The sequence below is a fragment of the Pongo abelii genome, chromosome 13 (genome assembly GCF_028885655.2).
Source record: "Pongo abelii isolate AG06213 chromosome 13, NHGRI_mPonAbe1-v2.0_pri, whole genome shotgun sequence".
Lineage (NCBI taxonomy): Eukaryota > Metazoa > Chordata > Mammalia > Primates > Hominidae > Pongo > Pongo abelii.
This window is the reverse complement of record NC_071998.2, coordinates 61,953,148-61,967,229: the sequence shown is the minus strand read 5'-3', so window position 1 is coordinate 61,967,229 and position 14,082 is coordinate 61,953,148. Positions and strand designations below refer to the sequence as shown.

The 14,082-nt window shown below is 39.4% G+C and overlaps 1 long non-coding RNA gene across 1 annotated transcript in view; it reads left to right on the top strand.

Moving 5' to 3' along the window:
* LOC129047867 (uncharacterized) overlaps positions 1-13,793 on the top strand; it is a 125,752-nt gene extending 111,959 nt beyond the window's left edge. Inside the window, exons 6-9 of the long non-coding RNA XR_008509718.2 lie at positions 1,208-1,382; positions 2,010-2,336; positions 11,639-11,909; positions 13,385-13,793. This is a non-coding gene — a long non-coding RNA (uncharacterized LOC129047867). The remainder of the gene's footprint in view (positions 1-1,207; positions 1,383-2,009; positions 2,337-11,638; positions 11,910-13,384) is intronic.
* Positions 13,794-14,082: the final 289 nt, after the last annotated feature.

Genomic DNA, 14,082 nt, shown 5'->3' with positions numbered 1-14,082 from the left:
AATTGTTCTGCATAATTTTTTTCCAGGTTTAATCTTGTTTTATTTGGGATGGTGGGTGGAGTGGGGAGAGGAATTTTGACCTCTGTATCCCCCCATAGCTGATTATATATTTTTGTAGCTTGAAAGACGCAGGCGTTTTATTTACAAATCCAGTTTATGTCTAGAGGAAAAAGGACCTGCTTTCCCAGGCCTATATTTCCCTGTTTTCAGAAGTATCACATCAGAAGTAACACTTTGATGATATACAATATAATCTATTTTTAAATGGCAGTAACATATAAACCAAAAAATACCTGAGACAGCTCTCAATCAACTTAGAAGTTTGTTTTGCCAAGGTTAAGGACATGCCTGGAAGAAAGGAATACAAAATCACAGAAACAGTCCTGCAGACTGTGTTTTTCTCCAAAGATGATTTTGAGGGCTTCAATATTTAAAGGAGAAAAGCAGGCTAGAGAGGAAAGAGGGAGGGTATGGTCACATTACAGAATCCACATGTTGCAAGAGAGAAGGGATAGGGGAATAGTCAATTATGTGTTTGTCTCGTGCTCAGTAAATCAGCACTTCACATAAGACAAGGTGAACATAAAGTGGCTATCTGTGGAGATATTTAATCTTTTATCTGTAGTTATCTGCTTAGGAACAAAGGGAAAGGCAGTTTCTTGCATGACTCAGCTTTCAGCTTAATTTTTTTTCTTTTTGGCACAGTGAATTGGTGTTCCGTTTTATTTTCCTTTCACTAACCTATGGATTTAATTTGATTTTTTTCTTATTTCATATGAATGACCTGTATCATGCTCACTGCGAGACTATTTATGTAGCTGGTGTGACTTGGTTATTACATCCATAAAAATATTGATCAGTGGGATGCACACCAAGTTCCTTATTTCGGAAAGAAAGCAAACAATTTGACTTATTTTGAATCCAAAGAGGATTTTAAAATGGCAAAATCTCTAAGGCTCTCATATTTTAAAGTTAACTGTTAATTATCAGTATTAATGGAGATGAGAAAAAGTGTGATAATAGCCAAATATTGAGTAATATAAAAATAATATATGCTGTTGCACTTTCTGTTTTGTATTTCTACTGGAAAATAAACTTATTTGTCAGACAAACAATGGTTTTTAGGTACCACAATTAAACATTGTGTATGTATTATTTAATTTAATTTTGGAAATTTTCTTGGAATTATATTATCACCATTTTACAGATGAAGAAACTGTGGCTGAGAGAAATTGCTGAAAAACAGACAAGAAAAAATTGATACAATGCAGATTAGAAACCCAGTTGGCCTGACTTCCAGGATCTTGTTCATATGGTATGTGGCCATGTGATCTGGAAATCTATAGTATTATTTCCAACTGGGAGTAATATAAATTTTAGAGGTGAGACTTTTTCATTTCCTTATTCTCCCTTCCTGTGGAACTTGGAGCATTACTCCTGAGACTGATAAAAAGAGTCCACATATAGCAATTCTAACCTCTTCTACCTTGCTGACCTAACAACTTTGCTGGGGCAGAGTGGTAATTGCTTTTACATACCATTAGCTCTTGCTTTATTTGAGAAACAAAATTCATAAGCACAATTGCTTTACATTCACTTAAGTACAGGTCATCTTCCTTTTGCCTTCAAAGTATTGCAGAAGCTCAGGTGAATATCAAAGATGTTAAAATTAGCATTATTAAAATTTACAACTTTTAACCCTGATACATTATCCAGAATTGTGCTCCAAATTCAATATGTTCTTGATTTCCTTTATAACATACAGAATACATAATGATGGCATGAGCCATGTAAAAGCAATCATAACTTTTGCCACTAGTAAAAAGTTTTGTGATAAACAAAGATATTATACATAACCCTTGAGTTACGTTTATTTATTTCCAACATATGACTTCTCCTTAAAGAAAGAACCCTGGAGTTCTGTACTTGGAAGCCACTTGTATTTGAGTTACACCTGAGATCTATGAGAGGCTACTTATTTGTTCAAATTCACCATCTTTTTGTTTCAGAGTACTTGTGAGGAGTGTGCAGGATGTCCCCTGGCCTCCCTTGGAAGCTGGTCTGGGATGACACATGGCCAAATGGCCTGAGAATGTTAATATTTACCTTTTGAGAATGATTCGAAATCAAATCATTTTAATCTCTTTGATGATCACAAAAGAGGTGAAAAGATCTCATGAACAAGCCACATGAACTAGTGGTCTTCACCTTTGTCAAGGTGCTGCTGCTGGATGTGGGCTTTCCAGAATGTGGAGGGTGATTTTGAATCCCAGGGGACCAAAGGAACACAAATAGCACCAGAAGCCATTCTCAGTGAAAAAGGAGCAAAAATAAAGGTATGGGAACAGCTTCTTTTTCCTTGTTGGATTTTCTGAGGCTTGACTCATGTTAATTTCTTCACCAGCGTCTATTTTACCTCTAGTTTATTTCATTCTTAGGTGGTTTTGAACATTTCAGAGCACCACTTTGTATTTGTGGTTCAGTGAGAAAGGATGATATTTATGTAAAGAAGAAACTAGGAGAAGATTCTTTGCTTCTGAGGTTTGCCCACAAATACCCCACATCTGGAGATAATCTCAACTTTCTAGGATGTATTAATTATCTTGATAAAAAATCACCATCACAACCACCACCTAGTCTTCAGAACCCTTCATTTCTAACTGCCCTCCAAAACATGCAGTTTTAATGAGCTACAATATATTGACCTATAGAATCAAGAATCTAGTCTGAAGGCTTCTAATAATGAAATGCAAACAGAATATAATGGAAAAAATCAGTCCTAATGCAAAAATCTTGTCTCAATGCTTTGAATGCTGTTGTTACATTTCAGGCAAAGTATAATTTTTTTCAGACTGCCATGCCTGTGAAATGGGGTTGCAAAACAAGGTACCTAAGAAAAGGGAATCATTGGAAAAATAGCAGAAGCTGAAGAATTCTGTGAGAAGAAGAAAAAAATGAGGAAAAATCTAAAATCTGGCTCCTGCATGTGAAATGCAATGTTCAGATTAGTAATTAGCTCCCCAGAAATTGAAGCGCACTGGTTTGAGGCCTGGAAAAATGAAAAAGAGTGATTATGGGCAGATGAATAGCCTACAGAAATATCTCAGAAAGTAATACATTGACATACAGTTCCAAAGTCCCTTTGCAAACTCCCAGTTATAAGGAATTCAAAGAGGAGATAAATGTCCCCAAATACCATTTTAGAGAAAAAATAAAAACGAAACAATTTCTTCCTTCTTCATTTCAAATCGGTGTGAAGCTGGCTAGATAGAAACTACCGGTCTAAAAAAACAAAGACATTAGAGTTGGCACTAAGATATCATCTTTTCATAGAGCTCTTTGGAATTTGGAAAAGACCTTGTGGAATGTCAGCTATTGTTTATGACCATACATAACAGTGACAGTACATAAATAATTAATGTTTGCTTCATTTTATATCTAAAAGCCTGAGATGCTGAAATGATCTTAGAAATATTGGCTCTCATTCACAGTTATTTGAAGATTTTTCTGACCAATCAAAGTGAAAATCAACATTGCTCCTATAAGTTCACTTACTAAGACACCAAGTTCATGACATTTTTTCTTGGCTATCAGAAAAGAAAGGTAGGAATGCTATATTCTGATTATTTGGAGGGTTTATTAAAATTCTTGGAAGAGGCTTGCCTTTGAATATATAAAATAGGTATGGATGCAGTTTAGCAGCTATATTAGTCCTATACTTTAGAGTAGATGATAATTGCACATAAATATCAGCCAAGCTCCAAATAGAAACTACTGTGAGTTTAAAACAGAGGAAATTTAATGCCAGATTGCCTACACAGGTGACAGGAAAACTGAGAAACAAAATCCTTATCAATCTAAAGGTTGATAACAGCAGGAAGCCATTGCTACCTTATGTTAGTTATCTATTGCTGTCTAACAAATGACCCAAAACTTGCTGGCTTAAAACAACAAAATATTATCTCACAAAGGTTCTGAGGGTCAAGAATCTGGGCGTAGATTAGGTAGGTTTCTGTGGCTCCAAGTTTCTTATGAAGTTGTAATCAAGCTATTGACTGGGGCTGCAGCCTCACCTACTGGTGCTTGACTGGGCGAGGGATCCGCTTCCAAGCTCACTCAGGTGATGGTTGGTAAGCTTTGGTCCCTTGCAATGTGAGCCTCTCCACAAGGTAGGCTGATGTCATGGAAATTGGCTTCCCAAAACAACTAGTTTAAGAGAGTGAGGGAGATGCTCAAGACAGATTCTCATATTTTAATATCTGGAGCAATATCCCCTCACTTCATTTTTTATTTGTTATAAGTCAGTCCCTAAGTCCAGTCCACACAGACTGGATTCCACAGGTGGGAATATTAGCTTGCTAGGGCTGCTGTTACAAAGTGTCACACACTGAGTGATGTAACAGAAAGTTATTGTCTCCATTCTGGAGGCTAGAAGTAAGATTAGGGTGTTGGCAGGGTTGGCTCCTTCCCTGGGGTGTGAGGGAGGATCTATTTCATGCCTCTCTCTGAGCTTCTGGTGATTTGCTGGTGACTTTTGGCCTTCCTTGGCTCACAGGTGTATTGCCCTGTTCTCTGCCTTCATCTTCACATGGCACTTTCCCTGTGAGTGCATTTGTCTCTGTGTCCAAATTTCCCCTTTTTATAAGGATGGCCGTCATATTGGATTAGGGCCCACTCTAGTGACCTCATCTTGACTACATCTGAAAAGACCCTATTTTCAAATAAGGTCACATTCACAGGACTGAGGGTTAGGACTTCAGTATAACTTTTTTTTCTTTTTTTGTGGGGGACCCAATTTAGAACTATGCACATCATTACAGGCCATCTTTGAGGCTGACTCCCATACACCATTAGTCTGGAAGACAATGAGAGGAGACGATGTTAAAGAGCCTAGTGAATGAGGTGACTGACGGAAGCTGGTCCATGGTAGGCTGTCTGGCAGGGGCTAGAGCCATGGAAAGGCTTACTTGCTGCCAGAAATGCTACATGAGCAGAAAGAAAATGGGAGAAAAACCTGGTTTCCTCCCCACCTTGCCCTACACCAAAGTAGACAGTCCAATTTCTCTTGCTGGAAGTCAGTTGACAAGGGAGCCTCTAAGAGTCAGCCCTCCTACAAGACAGAGCAGAAGGGGGGAAAAGCAAGCAATGGATTTGAGTGCAAGCAGTCCCCCAGGACTGGTATATATTAATATGTATTGCATAAGATCTGCAGCAAGGGGTCCCAGGGTTCTGCAGTGAGCTTACAGAGATGCCACAGGAGATTTTCCATTTTTCGAGGTTAATGCAGTGATACTTAATATCAGTTCGATACAGCCGGGCGCAGTGGCTCACGCCTGTAATCCCAGCACTTTGGGAGGCTGAGGTGGGCGGATCACGAGCTCAGGAGATCGAGACCATCCTGGCTAACATGGTGAAACCCCATCTGTACTAAAAATCCAAAAAAAAAAAAAAATTAGCCTGGCGTGGTGGTGGGTGCCTGTAGTCCCAGCTATTCGGGAGGCTGAGGCAGGAGAATGGCGTGAACCCAGGAGGTGGAGCTTGCAGTGAGCCAAGATCACGCCACTGCACTCCAGCCTGGGCAACATAGCGAGACTCAAAAAAAAAAAAAAAAAAAATCAGTTGGCTACCACATGAAATACTAGCTTGAGGTAGTTTACAGATTTAACATTAGATGTGCTACATTCCTTTTTGATGTCTTGCAGTTGCTGTGACCTAACCACTTTAGTAAATGTTGAGTATATTTATGTCTAGAGGAGCTGTGAAAAAAATTTCTAAGACACTAAGTGAACTGAGAAATTTTGAGAACCTCTAACATTAAGCTTTATTGATATTATTACCCACTGTGGTTTTATATATAGAGAATACCTAGGGAGGTTAATTCTTCAGTGTCTTGGCAGCTAACTTCCTGCCCACCATCATTGCATTTTTACCTAAGAATTACTGAACTCAAGGTTGGGCTATGAGAATTGGGCAGTGGGGAGGATGCAAAGAGAATAGGAGAAATCTTTCCTGAGAAACTGAAAATAACATTTGTGGATCCTGGAGAGCGGTGCTTTCAGATTTTAGTGATTCATTTGTGAAGGCTGCTGTTTGAAAGGAGGAGAAATCTGGAGGAGTATATATGTATGTATGCAGTAGCCAAACTGAATACTTCAGCCAAACTGAAACTCTCAACTCCTTACATATGGCAAGCTCCATGTGCAATCCCAGCCTTTGCACCTGCTGTTCTTACTGCCAGAGCAGTCTTTCTCCTCTCTGCACCTGTCCACCTCTACCAAAGGGCTGATTTTCCCTTTAGGGTTTAGCCAAGGGCTCACATACTCCAGGAAGGTTTCCTTTGTCTCTAAGACTGCTTCAGTGGTCCTTCTGTGTTCTTCCATAGTTGCTGGTGCCCTCTCATTATTATAATTCCCACGCTGGGCCACAAAGCATCTCCATGTCTCTCTTCCTCACTGGTATGTAAGCTCCATGAGGGAAGGATTCATTTCTGTCATGTCGCCACCTGATCTTCAGTACCTACTACAGAGCCCAAAACACAAGTGCTCGATAACTATTTAAAGTATTATTTGAAATCAGATTTAAAAAGAGAGGCTACAGCTTTCACTCCAATTAGCCTGAAGCAGATGCTTCCATCAGTGACAAAATATCTTCAGTTATAGTCCTCAGACACTAAAACAGGACTTAGTACTTCAATAGGTTTAGAAGGGGAGCATCTAATGGCATGCTCTGCGGTCATTCCACAGCCAAGACCCAGTGAAAAGTGTTATTGGAATGACCCTTGGCTCCTGGCTATGGTGCTGTTTGTCCTGCTTGGCCACTGGGCATCCTGTGCTGGTACTGCCTGGTTACTGGCCATCAGCTGGCATCCCTGATTGTGTCCGGGTCCTGACATGCCTATGATCCTGAGGGCCTTATATTTTGCATCTCACTCACCTCAAATTTATATCTTTTCTGGTTCACAAGATCTCTTAGTCTCTAGAAAGCCCAAGAGCCAGGCACGGTGGCTCACGCCTGTAATCCCAGCACTTTGAGAAGCAGAGGCGAGTGGATCACCTGAGGTCGGGAGTTTGAGACCAGTCTGACCAACATGGAGAAACCCCATCTCTACGAAAAATACAAAATTAGCCAGGCGTGGTGGTGTCTGCCTGTAATCCCAGCTATTCGGGAGGCTGAGGCAGGAGAATCGCTTAAACCTGAGAGGTGGAGGTTGTGGTGAGCTGAGATTGCACCATTGCACTTCAGCCTGGGCAGCAAGAGCAAAACTCTGTAAAAAAAAAAAAAAAAAAAAAAAAAAAAAAAAAAACGGAAAAGGGAAAAAAAAGAAAGAAAGCCCAAGAAACCAAGAAACCTCAGCTGCCTTCTCTGCACCATCTCTGAGTGTGCATGTCTCTCAGGCTCCCATGGGTCCATGCACATGTGCTATTTTTATCATGTAAGCACCATGTTTTTACATTGCCAGGCTGAAGGCCAGGCTCCCTTGAGGCAGCTTACACTCTTTCCAAGATATTCCCTGGAAAGCCAGGCCCAACAGACTTTCTCTGTTATTCCACTAAGCCTCCTTGGGGGTCCTATTATTTTATACTCCCCACAGCCAAGACCCAGTGAAATGGGTTATTGGAAACTGTCTTAGTGACCTACGTAGCATGTTAACCCTGGTCTTGCATCTTCTAAACCCTTCTCTTTCTTCTATACTTTATGACTTAATTTTATAAACCCTCTGAGCTCAGTCTTCTAAGTTTTTCTGAAATTTTTTTTTCCATTTAAAATATAACTCTTTTTCACCTTAGTGCCTAGCTCTGAATAGTCAAAACTGTTTTGGCTTTTGGAGAATTATTTTTCCTCTGGGTATAAAAACATTTTATTTGAAACTCAAAGCCAAGTAATGACTTCTTTGTTAAAGGAGGTATCTGCCCTCTCCTTATCCAGGGAACTGAGCCTCCTTTTCGTGGCTCCGCTTTACTGGTGGAAAGGATAACAAGTTCAAAAAAGACAGGTGGGTGACGGCAGGCAAGGAAGAAAATTTAGTAGCCCCAAATATTATCCTACTCCATTTGCAGCAATAACTTACATGGCATTTATGTTCTATAAAGTGTCATAGTAGACAAAGGGCTTTTGTTTATGTCATCTTGAAGCAGTATAGAATAATGATTAAAAGTGATCATGGTTCAGCTGCTCGCCAGTGATGTGATATTGGATGAGCTAATTTAACTCTCTTTATCTGTAACATGCAGACAAAAGGACATAATAACAGTACCATACTCATAAGGCTATAATCAGTGTTAAATAAAACTTCATCTATATAAGGAACTTAGCATAATGCCTGGTACACATTATTTGTAATTGGCATGACTTTTACTTCAAGAAATAGAAGCATATATGTAGGCCACACTATAGTTTTCTAAGCAGTATTAATCTCTTTGGAGCCTGCCTTCTGTTAGATTGTTTAAGCTCCAACCTCAGTCATGGATTTCCTTCCCTTTGTCTAGAGTTGAGTAAAGAATATGGAGGTCTTTAATTGCTAAAATATTTAACAGTTCATGTGTGTTTCTCTCTCTGTTGTCATTCCACATGACCCTGTGCTGCCTCTAGGCTAGGCAGGGCTTTGGGACTTCATTGGCCAATGCTGGGAACCTCAGAATTTCTAGCCCAGCTTTCCTATGTGACAGGCAGGGAGGAGGGAGCAGTTCCAACCTTCCCTAGACCTGCAGCTGTACAGATATCTCTCATGTCTCTGTCGCCCCACCCAAAAACACTCCCTCCCTTCTCCTCTGGGCCAACCCAACATAATCTCCTGTAGGAGATCACACTCTGGAAACAAAAACCAGTAAGGAAGATTGATGTTGGCAACTTTCTACTTTCTGCGGAATGCCTCTTGTGTTTAAGCAAAGGCCTGCTGCAGCAAAATCAAAACATACCTTAACATCTCAATAAATTATCTTGCTATGCATTGAATAAATGGGAGCAGTTATTATAATTATGCCATAATAAAATGAAACAATAAAATATTTTGAATTACTTTTTACTTATTTTACCTAAGTTTAATGAAAGAGTTTTAGGAATGAATATGCTGATAACCTTTAAAATGAGCATAAAATATCAGATTTAATCAGAGTTGTAATATTACTATAAGGCTAGTAGTTAGGAAAAAAAAGGAATCGGTCTAACACTGAATATTTGAATGGCTTTAGGAATTCACTCTAGTAATTGGAATGAGTTTATAAATACGAAGCTAGAATGAGCTTAGAACTTAAAGCTATATATATGTTTCTGCATCATGATTAAAGATGGAAATGCAAATAAATATACAAATAAAAAATTGCAGTAAAACCCAGAAAATACATAGAGGTAGAAGAGAGCTTCATAATCAGGACTAGAAACTCAGAACATATAGAAGAAAAATAGAGATGTATTTATTAAAAGTTAAAAACAATTATAATATGTAATATGAACAAAGTAAAAAGCAGGTGATGGGTTTGGAAAAAGTGTTGGTAATACAAATGACAAAGGATTTATAAACATACCCATACATAGGGCAATGAAAACTTGAAAAGGACAAGTCACTAGAAATATAAAAAATGTATATGTTCAATAAACACATGAAAAGCTGACACGATATGTCAATTTACTGGCATTAGACTGGCAAAATTAAAGAGATACACAATGTAAAGGCCTGTCTTATGGGACAAACACCTAAAAGAGTACATTCATGTCCCCATGACAGAGTTTGTTACAATGTTTAGAAAGAGAGGTGGCAATATGTATTAAAATTAGAAGTAAACACACATGTTTGTTGGCCTAGCAAGTTCACTTATAGAAATGTGTTCCATAGAAATAAAGAGTTAACTACAAATGGAAATATATACAAGGATGGTTATTACCACATTGTAATAGTTAAATAAATTATGACACATTCATAGCGTGGAAAGTTATACATCTATTAAAAGGAATGAATTAGGGCTCTATTAGTCTTAGCTGGGAGAGATTTCCATGAAATACTATTAACTGTGCAAAGATTTGGAGAAATGTGTATAATAGGATCCAGTTTTTATAAAATGATAGCAACTCTCCCATGGAAGTGCCTGTGTGTAGGTGTGTGTATGTGACTAGAGAGATACATACTAGGTTTTAACATGGGTTACCTGGGCAAGGGGGCGGGGGTGGTGGTGATGAGGATGAGGGCAAAGGAAAGTTGATGGATGGAAAGCAAGTAAAAAAATATCTGGACTAAAAAACAAATGTACAATCCCCAAATACACACACTCACACAAATTAGGGGGAAAAGATAAATCTAGCTCTATATGTACGAACCTATGTGAATGGCCTATGATGTTTTGTCAAGTTTCAGTTTATAGAGTGGTTTGTGCGGTGTAATTTTAACTTTATTAAGAAAAGAATCACCGATATGTGTGTCTATACATTTCTACATATATGTGTATATATTGATGCACACACATATGTGCAAGGATATGGAAAAGTATATGCTAGACTTAACGTCGCATACTTTAGGCAGTGGGAATGTATAGCAAGCACAGGATGAGATCTTTGTTTTCGTTATGCATTGTTTTATTTGTTACACTAAACTTGTGTTAATTTTGTAATTTATAATACAACAAATGAATTTAAGTGATACTACCTTACGTATGTATAATTTCCATGCTCCACAAAGATGTTGATTCAATCAAATAATGTACCAACCCTGGTGGCTACGGCCAACATTACCTAAGCCAGACTCTGACTTTGTCCCAAAGTGAAATATACTTTCTTTATGCTGAGTGATAGCTAGCTAAGATGCCATTAACTTCTTCCTCTACTTCTCACCAACAGCCTGAGAAGTTATTAATCCCTTATTTACATATATGAAAGAGAGAATCAGAAGGCTTCATTGACTGCCAAAGTTCATAAAGCTAAACCCAGATCTCAAATTTCAGGTTTTTATCACAAACGCTGCTAAACAGGTGTTTTCCTATCTTCTTCCAAAACCCAACACTCATCCATGGATGAGCATGGATGGGCATAAAGCTGCTCAGGTCACACAGTGAAATTTTTCTTTATTTGCCATTTTTTTTCCATCTCTGATGCCCTCTCCTCTCTGCGTGGCATTTGTAAAACCCATTTGTAAAAGCATTTGGGTTCCTCAGCATGGCATCAAAAAAAGACTTGTCCCTTCTGTTTCAAGCAAAATAGCCTGATCCTTAAACTAGACCATGGCCAAGGTTTTCTTGACCTGAGTGCTAACAACAACAACAACAACAACAACAACAACAACAACCCAGAATGAATAGAAAGGCCCTACATGAATAAGAAGGCTACTACAATGAAAACAAACAAAAACAGAAAAAGAACCAAAATATAAGGTGCAACCGTTGAACAGAAATAATCGACACAACTAGTCTTTTAGCTTTGGCTTTTAAGAAGTGGTAGGACTATTGCACATATATGTCTGTGCTTTTTTGTTTTCTTAAATAATATTTGTGGTAGACAATTCTAAGATGACCTCCAAGGAGTGATGGACTTGTATAATCCCATCCCCTTGAATCCAAGCAGAAATTCTGACTTGCTTCTAGTCATGGGAATATGGTAAAGGTAAGAGATAGTCACACCCATGACTCAATTATGATATATGGCTTTTTTTTAGCAGACTGGAGAGAGAGAGAGATTCTCTGTTCTATAGGAAATAAGCTGCCATGTAGTGAGACGGTCACACAGCAAGGATATATGGGTGGCCTCTAGGAACTGAGAATGTTACCTGCTGACAGCCAGCAAGAAAAATGACATCAGTCATACAATCTCAAGGATCTAAATTCTGCCAACAGCCACAAGGGGTTTGGAGAAGACCTTGAGCTCCAAAAAGGAATGCTGTCTGACCAACACCTTGATTGCAGCCTTGTGAGACTGAGCAGAGGATCCAGGTAGGCCATGCCTGGACTCTTGACCCATGGAAACTGTGAGATAAGCCACTTATCTTTTAAGCCACTAAGTTTATTATGAAAGAAGCATAATATTTAGTAAGCACAAAGCATGAGGTCATAGGAAGAATACAGTTCTGGAACATAGGAGACATAGGTTCACTCCTTTTGTCCCAGTGACTTGCTATGGGGCATCAAGCAAGTCCCTCAGCCTTTGGGAGCTTCAGTGACCTAGTATTTGAAATGTAGGCCTTTTAAAGATCTCTTTATGGTCTTGCTACTACAATCATTTGACTAATGTTGAAATGAATTGCTATAGGATTGTTAGCCGTACCAAATATACTGCATATTATTGCCATATGCTTTAATCTGGTCTACTCTTGATTTTTTGTCATCGTTCTCCAAACACTCCAAGTTTAAAAATAGTTCATTAAAATCAGCATTCTTGGATTTTGATTTAAGAAGGCAGGAAGAGGTCTAAGGATCAGTTCAGAAGGTGCTTAAGAAAAATTGTGTGGTGATCTGGCCAGGCACGGTGGCTCATGCCTGTAATACCAGCAGTTTGGGAGGCCGAGGAGGGCAGATCACCTGAGGTCAGGAGTTCAAGACAAACCTGGCCAACATGGTGAAACCCTGTCTCTAATAAAAATACAAAAATTAGCCTGGCATGGTGGTGGGTGCCTGTAATCCCAGCTACTCAGAAGGCTGAGGCAGGACAATCACTTTGCTTGAACCCGGGAGGCAGAGGCTGCAGTGAGCCAAGATTGCATCATTGCACTCCAGCCTGGGCAAGATAGAGTGAAACTCTGTTTAAAAAAAAAAAAAAAAAAAAAAAGATAGGAATTTTACTTTCTTAGAAATGTGAAAGACGAGTTAGATGGGATTCCTTCCCGTTTCTGGAGCATTACATAATGGAGGGAAACGGAGCAAACTCTTGGCATCTCTGGAGAGAACTGAGCACACTCCCAAGGTGAGATTTTTATGTCAGAAGGCAGCACCTTCTCATCACCATCAGGATGCTGGGGGTTCAGCTGATTCACCTTAATGGTGTGCACTTACTTATGCATAAACAAGTGAAGTGAACAATGATGAAGCCACCAGCTGTTTTATTGTGTTTTGTCATTATTATGAACCATCATATTTCATATTTAGTGCAAGTAATGAGCCTTGGTGAGGCAAAGCTCCATGCAGTGCAGGGTAAATGGTATATTCCCTCCCGATCCCGCAAGGCGCTGTCAACAAAGGAGACTTTGGCTATAAATAGGACCTGGGTCAGGAAACATTTTCTGCAAGTATTAATAATCAATGCACTACACAGACAGTATAAGGTAAGGGTTGGGGTAATTATTATCCAGTTAGGAAAATCAATGAAATCCTGAGGAAACCAAGAAGTGATTTCCTTTGCTTTCGGTGGCAGTTGGTGTGACCGGATGGAGGATTCTTTATTAATTTAATTTCCCCCCCTTGCATTGATTTAGCTCCACAGTTGACACAGGCACTTGGTGCTTACTCTAAGAGTCAGTCCTTGGACCACAGGGGTTAGCTGTCATTTGCAAACTCACCACCGACTGGAAGCAAAGCTAGAAGACGGGGCTGCCAAAGCCAACCACTGCAACCTGTGGCAGGCTTCCCTGCCCAGGCTCTCCCACTGCCCTTGGAGTGAGACCCCTCCCCCTCAATCCTGCACAGCGACGTGGCTGGCTGCAGCTTTCCCCGCACCTGTCGCACCTCCTGGTTTTGGCAGAATGAAGTGAGGAGACAGCTGGAGTCATTATAGTTCATCTGTTTGAAGGTTGCCCAAATGAAAAACAAACAAACAAATCTGGTGAGTTTCGTGTTTCTTTTAAGTGTACAGAAATGCAGCTGCTAAGTTGTGTAGGAGATCAAAGGAGCCTTTTAAATTCAAGACACCAAAGTGTTCTTGCTGGTTTGATCCTTGGTGGAGATTTGTTAGCAAACTTTAGAAGGAAGTTACAGAAGAGGATTAGGTGTATTAAACTCGTCTGAGCTGTGGAAAGTTCTTTGTAAAGCTCATTGTGTGTTCATTGCAGATTTCTGTGGAGAATGTGATAGTGTAGTGAACCCAGAGGTTGTGTTTTGGGTGATTGAACTCAAGTGCAAAGTAGAAAAACATTTCTTTAATACAGAAATAAGGTACTATGACTATTGCCTATGA